Genomic DNA, 11,946 nt, shown 5'->3' on the forward strand with positions numbered 1-11,946 from the left:
GGAAAACATTGAATCCAATGTAAAGCCCACCATTCACTGCACTCTCCCTCCCCCAAGCACAGAGATTTTCTCCATGCTGCTGGGGGCTGGGGGAGGAATAGTATCGGTGATTCACTACTATCTTTCCTACCCTCTTCAGTGCCTCTTTTTGCCACATGAAGTTAAAATCAGGTACTGTGATTGTTCAGTTAATTTTTGGTTCTCGTGATGGTGCTTTTTTTTGTGTTTAGTTGTAAACATTTGGTATTCCTGCGGGGGAACGAATGGTGTGGGCTTCTGTTTGGCTATCTTACTCCACCCTCTGGTAGCATATTTGGAAGTTAGGTATTGTGATGCTTCCAGCTTTGTTCTTTTTGCTCTGGATTCATTTAGCTATTCAGGGTCTTTTGTGATTTCATAGGAATTTAAATTATTTTTTTTTTCAATTTCTGTGAAGATTGTCATTGGTAATTTGGTAGGGTTTGCATTGAATCTGTAAATCACTTTGGGTAGTATAGACATTTTAACAATATTATCTCTTCCAACTAATGAACATGAGCTATATTTCCATTTATTGTGTATCCACTTCCTTTTTTTAGAGTAATATTTTATAATTTTGACTGTGAATATTTTTCACCTCTTGTTACATTTATTTCTAGGTATTTTTTTCCTAGCTATTATAAATTAAATTGCTTTCTTGATTTCTTTTTCGTATTATTCACTGTAGCTATGTGGACATTCTACTGATTGTGTATATTAATTTTGTGTCTTACAATTTTACTGAATTCATTTATCAACTCTAAAAGTTGTTATGGTGATGTCTTCAGGTTTTTCTAATTATAAGATCTTGTAATCAAAACAGAAGAGTTTGATATCTTTTTTTCCAAATTGGATGCCCTTTCTTTATTTCTCTGTCTTACCTAATTGCTCTGGCTAGTGCTTCTAGTATTATGTTGCGTATGAATGGTGAAAGTGGGCATCCTTGTGTTGTTGTAGCTCTTAAAGGAATAGCTTTCAATTCGTCCTCACTCAGTATGATGATGTTAGCTGTGGGTTTGTCATATATTACCTTTATTACATTAAGGTATTTTTCTTCTGTACCCAGTGTGTTGGAAGATTTTATCATAAAGGGATGCTGAATTTTACTAAATGCCTAAATTTTTTAAGCTTCTATTCCTTCATCAGCAAAATCAGCACGATAATAGTTCTTCCTCATAGATTTTTTTTAATTAACATTAACTAAAATTATGCATGTCACACATTTAACTCATAGTAGACTTGGAATAAAGAGTATTATTTTCTGTATCATAGATGCAATTCAGAGACAATCTGTTAAGTACTGAATGTTATGATTGGGTACCATGGCAAAGACAATAAAATCAGGATCTCTCTCCTCAAAGAGTTAACAGGCCTTTGGAGAAGTAAACACGCCTACATAAAAACATAACAGTCCTAAACCAGACAGCAAGATTTTCTGTCAAATGAATGTGTGATATGAAAGATCACAAATGAGGTTTTGTTTTAAAAACTAACTCTAATATATTGGTCTTGACTGCTTGGAAAGGCATGCTAGGAAGAATTCTGAGGGTAATAACAGAATGAGTAGAAAATAAAATGTCATAACTGATTAACAATGCCAAGAAAACAGAGGAGAGACTGTCCATCAGAGGGTATTTTAGGTGGCATGTTGGAACAGGAATAAAATGCATTTTTTAGTATCTTTATCAAAACTATATTTTACTGTTATTCACTATATGGCATGGATGTTGTTATTCTCATTACAACTGAAACTCAGAGAATTTAAGTAATATGTCCAGCTCACACAGCCAGAATAATGGTGTGGAATAAATCTGACACTAATATGGATTTAAACACTCATACTCACCATAGTTCTGCATTGTTTGACAAGAGTGGTATAGCAGAGACTGAGTAAATCTTAGTCCCATTTACATTTTCTTTAGGGTTTATTTTATATCTACAAAAACAGGACTTCATCCAGAAAACTCTGCCTAAAGACTAGCTCCTGGTACACATTAATTACTTAATGTTGAATTAAGTATAATATCTGGACTTAAACAGCTAAACATTGTTTATGCACTGGGGAAAAGGAAAAGAGGCCTGTAAAATGGCACCTGCTATTGGATTTTACCAGTTGCTCTCATTTTTCTGGATACACAGTAAGCCTATATTTTTTAACTTTTATTGAAGTTCAGTTGGAGCCTTGTAACTAATACTATATCATGGCATGTGGGGAAAACATACAGACAATCTCAGTCGCGGCCTCTGCCATCTCTCATGAGATTCTTTGCCCATGCATTATATTCTTTCACCAGGCCTGATGTAGGGGGATCTAGCAGAGAGGATCAAGAAGGCCCAAGGAAACAGTGGAATCCTAAGTGGTAAAAAGATTTGAAACCTGTCATACCTTTTAGAGAGGAGCCATCTCTGAGAAAAGTCTAGTCCTTGTCAAATGCAATATGTAAAAAATAAATATGTTTTTCATACAATATCATTGAGATTTTTGTATTTTAGAACAGACAACGTTACTTATCTTGACTGATAGAGATTATCAAAAGGCAGTCAGTAAAGAAGTGAGATTTCCATGGAGCTGGAAGGATATACAGGTGGGTCTTCTAGAAAGAGAACTCATTTTCAGAGAAGCACATATTGTGCAAAGTATTCAGGGAATTTGGGTTAGAAATGTAGATAGTGGCTCAGATTGGAGCTCCAGTTAGACAGGAAGAAGTTACTTGGTGTTTTAGTTATCCATTATTGTATAACAAACTACCAAAAGAAGAGACATAAAACATTAATCCTGCTGTTCTATTCTATTATATATTTTTGTGGTCCAGGAATTTGGGCAGGACTCAATTTGTTGAATCTTCTCTTCCATGTGGCATCAACAAAGGTCACTTGGCTGTATTTGTCAGATGGGCTGTTACAGAAGATCCAAGACGGCTTTACTCCTATGTCAATTATTAAGTGTGGGCTCAGCTGGGACTGTCAGTTGGTGTGCAGACATACATCTCTAAGGTCAGAACTGCAATAGGCAAGGTGGAAATCAGCAGTTCACTTACAGGCAAGTACCCTAACTGGCATTGCATCACTTCTTCCATTTTCTGTTGCAGCAAGTCATTAATGCTATGAGATTTTACCTTTAAATGGTATCAGACTCCCACCTCTCAATGAAATAAGCAGCAAAAATGTACATCCATCTTCAATGCCCTCTATCTAGGATCTGTAAAATCAGATTTTTAGGGGAAGGGACTTGGCAGTGTGCCTCTCTACTTCACCAGTATAAACCACTTATCCTACTGCCTAGGGTTCAATCAGCAAGTTACCACAACCTTGTGGAATCACAATCACACTCTAAGAATACATCAAAAGAGATGTAAAAGGGAACTGAGTTTTACAGAATACCAACTACTGCTTCAAACGTTTAATCTTAATGTATTCTCAAACCTTAATGTATTCTCTTAATGTAGTTGTGTAGGTTTTATTCTTCCTGAATATTACTGAAAAGACAGCCAAAGTTCAGAGGAAAACAACAACGACAACAACTTTCCTAAGATCAATCATGGCCAAAGTAGTATTCTTTCCACCACAGTATGCTTCCTTCCACATGCACAACTTAAATGCCCCCTGTTCAGAATGTGGACTTGGTGGTCGAGTTCTTCAGTCCCATCCTGGCCCCTATCCACAGGCAGAAACTGGATCAAAGCCTCTAATTTTTCTGTGATCATTTATCATATCAGAACCAAAGGAGACTCCAGTCTCTGCCTTTCCCACCACGGGATTGTGGGGGATTGATAATAAAAATGAACCCTAAACTCCTGGCAAATATAAATGCTAACCAATAATAAGATGAAAAATGAGGGCAATAATATTGCTCCACATGTGTAAGAGCCAGGGATGAAAGGCATTGTAAGAACTGCTATTATCTCTGCATATTCAAGTCCCCATTCTTCCTTTTCTGTTTTATCCTTTGTTTCTGAAATGCTTGATTAAGGCTCTTTAACAGTTTATTTTACTTTGTCTTATTTTTTTCCTACTTTGAGAAATACTTCACTATATCACTGGAGACAATTTAGCCTTTTGTTCTATTGGAAGAAAGAAAGCAATGCAGGCTTACTTCAAAGAGAACTGATCAAAACCCATTGGGGATCTGGTAATGAAGAAACTCTGCTTTGTTTTCAAGCAGGGATATGAAATTATGCTATAAATTGTACAAAGCAACAGGGGGTGTGGGGGGTGAAGAGCAAGAGATGAATGCAAGTCAGAAATATTGGTCCCATGGCCAGTGTTTCAGGCTACAACTCAGAGATTTAGGGAACCAACTGGTTTTAGAATAGAAGAAAACTTAAAGACACTTTAATCCAGCCTCCCACTCTACCCAGGCATCATTTCTGTGATGGCTCTTAAGTAAGCCCTAAGACCTGAAGCTCACTCCTGGTCATCAACCTATACTTACTTAGGGAAGCTCAAAGTAGAATTTCCTGTCTTAGTCTGAAATTATATTGCACTTTTAAAAAAACTCTACAATTCCTGGCTCTGTCTTCCATGGGTTTCACAGAGCAAATTCTCTTCCTTTTTTGGGGAAATTGAAGAGTTAGAGTTGTTTTAACATGTGCTAACACCCACAACTCCTTCAGCTGTTCCTGGAATGATTTTTGATAAGATTAATTCAGTCTCCTGGGAGTCTATAAGAGGACTAGAGAAAGTAATTAGAGAAAAATATGGGTAGAAAAAATTTGATTTTCTGACCAAAGCTGATAAACAGCTTAGTGGGTGGAGAATAGTTAAGAGGTTGGAGAATGGTTTCCAAGCAGCAGACCTGACCTCTTCCCAGGAGGGAAGAAAGAAGAGGGCAGGCACAGGAAAGGTGCTGGAAGTCTCTCTAAGATTGTTACCCAGATCATGTAGGCTGAAGGTCACTCTGCCAGAGTACTGAGGGGTGATTAATACTGCTTTGCAGGAGAAAGAAGGAGGTGATCACCTTAATTAGGTGGGTGGAGACAGATTAGTGGAATAATAGAGAGGGAAGGAACAGGTTAGAATTGCATCTCATTAAGAAGTTCAGATAAAGGGATGAAGGAAAGGAAGTAGGAAAAGGTTAAGGGAGAGCAAGGGAGAGCAAAGGCAGGCAAGAGCTTTATGCGAAGCTTGGAAATTAAATTCATTATTCAAAAGCATGGATGCGTGTGTTCTGTGACAGTTTCCAGGGAAATCTTCCCTCTACTCTCTGTTCTTTCTTTATTGGATGTAATTTAACTAGGTTTATGTGGGTCATCATACATATTATATATATATATGTAATCTACATACCAATTCTGCTTTACTTTCACAACTACCTAATTTAACTACTAATCTTCAAGTATCCAAGAAAAGTATGCAGGATACTAGGTAATAGATTCTTCCAGGGGTGTGATGGCAAATGTTTAACATCTGACTCTGCAGTGCAGAAAAAAGGCACTGACTTAAGCTTTAATCATTGGCCAATTTCTATGGTATAAATACTCCTACTGTGGCTCATTACAATCTACCAACAAGACAGCACTGAACACAGGAGTCAGAAGACATTCACAATAGCGCATGATTATGTAGTACTTGCACATAAAGATAAAAATAGACAGGAAAAATGTTAAGAACATAGATGATGGCAAAATGTAGAAAATAATTAGCAAGTAATGAGTTTTAAAGATTTATTAGCGTTTTTAATATAAACTAATTATAAGTTTATATAAGTTAATTTTTACTAAGGATTCAGTTTAACAACTGGCTTGCAAAATTCCTGAAAATGTATAAATCTGCTTGGGAACCTAGAACGGGCTGTCTCTGATATACTACTGGGCCCTTCTCTGTTATGAATGGTGAGGATATGTTTTGGCTAAGTTCGAGGTAAAAAATAAGGTTGGCCTGGTCTGAGTAAACCTGCAGTTTGGGGAGACTAAAAAGATAAATGAAGAGTATCCATTTATTTTAACTCAGCAGCAAAAAGTATATATGTATTATATAATGAATAATGTGTTTATATATAATAAACTGTAAAGTATATATTATATTAGCATATATTGGTATATACAGTATGCATATATTAGTATTTATATATTATAGTAGGTAGCTAATCAGGCATAAGCAGGGGAGGAGAGGGCTTCCCCTCTGAAACCAAGAATACGAGGCAACTATCTGGTGATGGTTAGGTTGTTGTTACACTGTTTATCTAAAATAGCAGTTGGTCCCAGCAGGTGCCAGTGAAAGACAGTCTCCCAGAAGACAGAAATATCTTGAAACTAGTGATCAGTAGCTTCCTGATAAGATCTCAGGAGTTTGACAAATAGGCTCAAGCATGTGCATTAAGAGGCAAAATGGTGGCATTTCACTGGCATATGACCTTTCAGGGACATTCAGCTGGTAAGGGAAGAACGCCTCAAGTGAGCATGTGTACAACTCCAGTGAACACACTGAGCATGCGGCTCTCCCAAGTGCTGGCAGGCCACTGTGAGGGCAGACAGCCCACCCCAAGGGAAGAATCAGGAGACAAGTAATGGTAACGCAAGACCCCAGAAGAATGTCAACATATGAACTCCCAAGTCAAAGATCAAACAAGGCACTTGTATTTCAAGCCCACCACCTCTCCCTCTTCCAACTGGACCTTCCTTCCTTTTGTTTCTGCTCTAAAGATTTTTAATAAAATTTTATTTCTGCTCTAAAATTTGACTCAGTCTCTCCTTCTGCCTTATGCCTCCTAGGTTGAATTCTTTCTTCTGAGGAGGTAGAATTGAGGTTGCTGCAGACCCATATGAATTCATGACCACTAACATGTATTACTAATACATGTACTGTACTAGTATTTGTACATATTAATAATATATTTACAAATATATATTACTCTATATGCTAACATATCTAATATTCTTGGATATATAAGTATATATGTGTATATATGTATTAATCTCTATATGTATAATCATAAATAATTTTTATATATCCATAAAATGAATCCTCTAAAGCTGCGCCCTCAAGCACACTTAACTAAGTTAAAGCATTTCTTTGTGTATTTCAGTATCAATTCTTCTTCTTAGTATTACTATTACTTTGTGTAAACTTACCTATGTAATTCAGACGATGAGTGTTTTTGAAAGTCCAATAAGAGAAATACTCCATAACTCCACAGAGAATGAGACATTGTGAGCCTTGAAATACATTTGGAAAGATAGAGAAGAAAAGGTAGAGTCAAAAACAGAGACTTTGGTAACAATAAATACATATGTTGCCTCTGATAATTTGATGTACTCCCTGGAATGTTGAGACTTATAGAAAAGTTTAAGCTTCAAACAGTAATTTTGGCCTGTTTAAGAATAATTTGTAATTACTTGGACAGAAAAGTTCTATGTAAAAAAGAAATAACAAACATGGGATATTTAAGTTTTTCAATCACATTCATTAGCCATGTCAGTGGAATCATATGACTGTTAACTACCTAGGAGAACAGTAATCTCAACACTCAAGAAATTTAGATGAACCCGTTTTCATACTGAACATTTCTAGACTAATTGTAAAATATTCTTACCTAATCAGTGAAGACTTAATGACTTCTCCTAGGCAACAGTTAGTTAACCTATGTATAGACTGTATATAATTTTGCTATTAACTAAGAGTTTTGAGAGAATCATTTTAAGGTTCACTAATTTGGCGATTTTACTGCAATTGTAAGGTGGTACATGTGTATGCCTATGTGTCCAAAGGATAAACAAAGTGAGATCAAATACATCTTTACACATGTATGTATATATGGATTTAGTTCTAAAATGGAAATCAACTTTTGTATTTGTAGAACACAATCTCACTTTTCCTTTTTAACACTTTATATATTAGCCTTGGCATTGTTTAAGTCATGGACAATTTAGACATCTGTACAGAAGTGTATACATTTATCTACATTACAGATACTCCTACATCTATAATGATAAAACTAACATTTACTGTTACTTACTCTGCGCTAGGCTTTTCTGAGCACTTTACATAAATTAACACCTTTATTGCTCATAATTACTACATTAAAAAGGTATAATTGTTATCCTCATTTTACCCATATGGAAATTGAGTCACAGAGGTTAAGTGATTTGCCAAAAGCCACACAGCTGTTGGGAAAACCATGTAATGTTTCTCTAAAATTCATGTTATTTACTGTGCTTTAATCTCAGCTTCTTCAACTGTGATATTATCATTACCGTAATAGTTGGCAACCAAAAAATATTCTATTTTTTCACTTGAATTCAAAGCCCCATTAATTGTTGGAAGTTAGAAAAGTGGGTTGCACAATTAGAATGCATCTTTCTCTTAAATGGTTGTATCAATTTAGTGCCTTCTCTAAAAATTTCAATTTACTTTCTCTAAAAAATTTCATTGAATACCTGCTTTGGCCTCTTGTTATCATTCCCATACTTTTAAAATCTCACTGCCCAATTCTCCCTCTCCAGTTTCTTCTATTCACTTTGCAAATGGTCTCAGACTTAATCTCAAAGGTGACTGTTTCTATTTATATATTGCATTTATTTCTATTTGCCTCTTTTCGATTTTAGCGTTTTACTTATCTACTGCAAGTCTATCCTGGACATTTAACATTTTTTAAGTCTTGTGGAAAATTCACAATCCTTAACTTTACCTGTTTCACTTGGGAATTATATTGCATCATAAGCTCTTTATTCATTGGTTAGTACATTTTTACCAACATAAATTTAATTCCAACTATGTGCCAAACAGAATTTAGAACACCTGGGATATAGGGATTAAAAATAAAAATAGAACATCCCTAGCCTCAAGGAGTGAGTCTCTAACTTCACTGCATATTAGAATCACTGGGAGATATATATATAAATAAATATATATATATATATATAGAATATATATATATCAGGAATATATATAAATTCTTAAAACACAGGCTACACTCCATACCAATTAAATCAGAAGCTCTGAGTATGAAAAATCCAGGCCATAGTTTTGTTTTGTGTTTGTGTGTTTTGTTTTGTTTTAACTTCTCAGGTGATTCCAATGTACAGCCAAGTTGGAGAACTACTCTATTAGGGGACACAAACATATCTAGAAATTATTAATAATAGAAATGTGCACAAAATACAGAGGTAGCAGAAGCAAAATAATGATGTACTCTGCTTTTTGAAAGGGTCTCTGAGGATTTCTTGGGAGAGAAGCTAGGCTTTATTTAATGAAGAAGAAAGGCTGAACATTTCAAGGACCCTAAGCATATCCATGTTGCTCGAACATAAAATAATAAACAAAAAGTTTCAAGAGAGGAGATTAAAAAGGTAGTCAATAAGAAAGATCGTGAAAATCCATCTAAGCTTTATTTATGGAGCTTGTACTTGTATTCTGGCTAATAGGTTAAACTTTAAATAATATCTAAAAAGACCAAACCGTGCTTACCTAAATTTTACTTGAAGTACTTGATGGATAGAAAGAGACTAGCAAAGAAGTAAGAGACCAGTTAGGAGGTTTTGCAGTATTCCACCAAGAACTGAAAGTGATCTAGATGAAGATAGTGGTAGTGAAGGTAAAAAAAAAAAAAAAAAAAAAATGAAAGGATTCATGATTCATTTTGGAAAAGATTCTATACTTAAAGATGGATTGATAATGGATTGGTTATTAATGATGAGAGAGAGAGAAGAAAAAACAGAAAGACAGAGATAGAGAGGGGGAGAGAGACACAGAAGACAAGTCGAATCACAGGGAATTTTATTTTTCTGGCTTGAGAACCCAGATCTATATTGAACTCATTTTTCCAAAAGGGGATGACTGAGGGGAAAAAAACAAAAAAACGATTAGGGAGGGAAACTTATTCAGTTTCCCCCTAACATTTGGTTAAGTTCAGTTTTATCCACTTTAACCTAGAGATGCTTATGGAAATGAAAGACGGAGAGTGTGTCTAAAGCAGAGAGAGTCATTGATTGTGTTAAAAGATCCTAAGGATAGTAAGAACAATATATATCAGGTTGTTGGTGATTTTAATGACATATATTCTAGCACGGTGGTGATACAAATCTGAACAGAGAGGATTGAAGAATGACTGAAAGATGAGGAAGTTGAGCTAGCAAGTTAACAATGTTGTTGGGGGGCAAGAAATGTGATGATAACTAGAGGGAAAAGTGAGGTCAGAATAAAATTTCTTTGATCTAACAGGCACTACTATATCTTAAGTATGCTCATGAGACTGATTCAGCAGAAAGGGAGAGAGACTGATAATGCAAAAGAGAGGAAAGAAGGAATATGTGTAAAGATGAAAACGGTTAACATCTAAAGTTCATATACAGGGACTGACTTTTGATAGAAGAACATGGGTAAAGAAGCAGGTGGAGCTTTGCGCAGTGGCAGTATCGTAGCCAATGAGGTTTATCCAAGGCGCGATTATTGCTAATTGAAAACTTAAAAAAAAATAAAAAATAAAAAAAAAGAAGCAGGTGTATTTGTGGATTTGTGAATAAAAAGTGAAGAGGATCCAATCATATGGCTTCTATGTTTTTAATGAAGTGCTGTCCTGTACAGTCACTCCTTTTCCAGTCTCCTGTAATATTTTTAAGTAGTAGGCTACTTGCCTCATTGAAACTTCCAGAAAAGAAGACCCAGGGAAATTAGCAACAGACATGGGGGAGAATAAAAATGACAATCTATATGACCACTAACACCACTACTTCGATTGTAATTATTATTATCACGTCTGTTATTTCACCTTTGATTTATTAAATGTTACTATGTGCCAAAAACTGTGTCAACAACTGACATTTATTTTATTGAAAAGGTTTACTGAGAAAGATTTCAAGCTGGGTATAAACAGCTTGTTTCTTGATCCTGCGTAAAAATAAGAAATATCTTACCTGAATCATGTTCCTCCACAAGGCCCAGTGTGGCCTTTCATTGAGTAGGTACAATGAGTGAATTTAAAAATGGGCAGATAAATGTTAACCAATGCATATGTCACACTGCTGGTGTATCTGTCTCTTTGTTTTTGCTCACTGGTTATCTGCTGTGAATGATATCATGCTTGGCTGACACCCCAGAGGCTTGGAAGTCTGGTGGTAAACAAAACAGAAATGGAAGAGAAGTTAGACTTGGGTTTTTTTGTCCTTGAGTAGGATAGTGTAGTGGTGACTTGAAGCATCCACAACTCCTGAAAGCTTCATGAGGGGGCAGGATGGCAGAGAGTATGTTGACAACTGGGCAAGTTCAAATAGAGCAACAAGTGAATTTAGTTATTTCTCTAAACTAGTGCATTTAGCTTTCTCTAAAGAAAGGAAGTGGGCCAGGCATAGTGGTTCACACCTGTAATCCTACCACTTTAAGAGGCCAAGGCAGGAGGATTGCTCAAGCCCAGGAGTTTGAGACAAGCCTGGGCAACATGGTGAAATCCTGTATCTACAAAAAAATACAAAAATTAGCTGGGTGTGGTGGTGTGCATCTGCAGTCCCAGCTACTCAGGAGGCTGAGGTGGGAGGATCTCTGGAGCCTGGGACGTCAAGGGTGCACTGAGCTGTGATTGTGTCACTGTACTCCAGCCTGGCTGAAAGAGCAAGACCCTATCCCCAAAAAATAAAAAGAAAGAAAAAGAAAAAAGACAGAAAAGAAAAAAGAAAGGAGGTGACATATGTGGGAAAACCGAATCAAAACAAGCAAAATGAAATAAATATCTATTGAGTGTCCATTGTATGTAAGCCTTATGCTTTAAGATTTGTGAGGTGCTTTGTATAGGGCACACACCTGTACCTTATACAAACTGTGTGTGTGTGTGTGTGTGTGTGTGTGTGATATGTGTGTGGGTGGTATGTGTGCGTGTGTGTGTGTGTGTGATATGTGTGTGGGTGGGCTGTGTGTGTGTGTGTGTGTGTGGTGTGTGTGTGTGTGTGTGTGTGTGTGATATGTGTGTGTGGGGTGTGTGTGTGTGTGTGTGTGTGTGTG

The 11,946-nt window shown here is 36.2% G+C and overlaps 1 pseudogene; it reads left to right on the forward strand.

The window, feature by feature from the left end:
- The first annotated feature begins 10,350 nt into the window (after positions 1 to 10,350).
- Positions 10,351 to 10,479, forward strand: LOC116532493 (annotated as a pseudogene).
- Positions 10,480 to 11,946: the final 1,467 nt, after the last annotated feature.

The sequence above is a fragment of the Sapajus apella genome, unplaced genomic scaffold (assembly GCF_009761245.1).
Source record: "Sapajus apella isolate SASKATOON/1434 unplaced genomic scaffold, GSC_monkey_1.0 scaffold76, whole genome shotgun sequence".
NCBI lineage: Eukaryota > Metazoa > Chordata > Mammalia > Primates > Cebidae > Sapajus > Sapajus apella.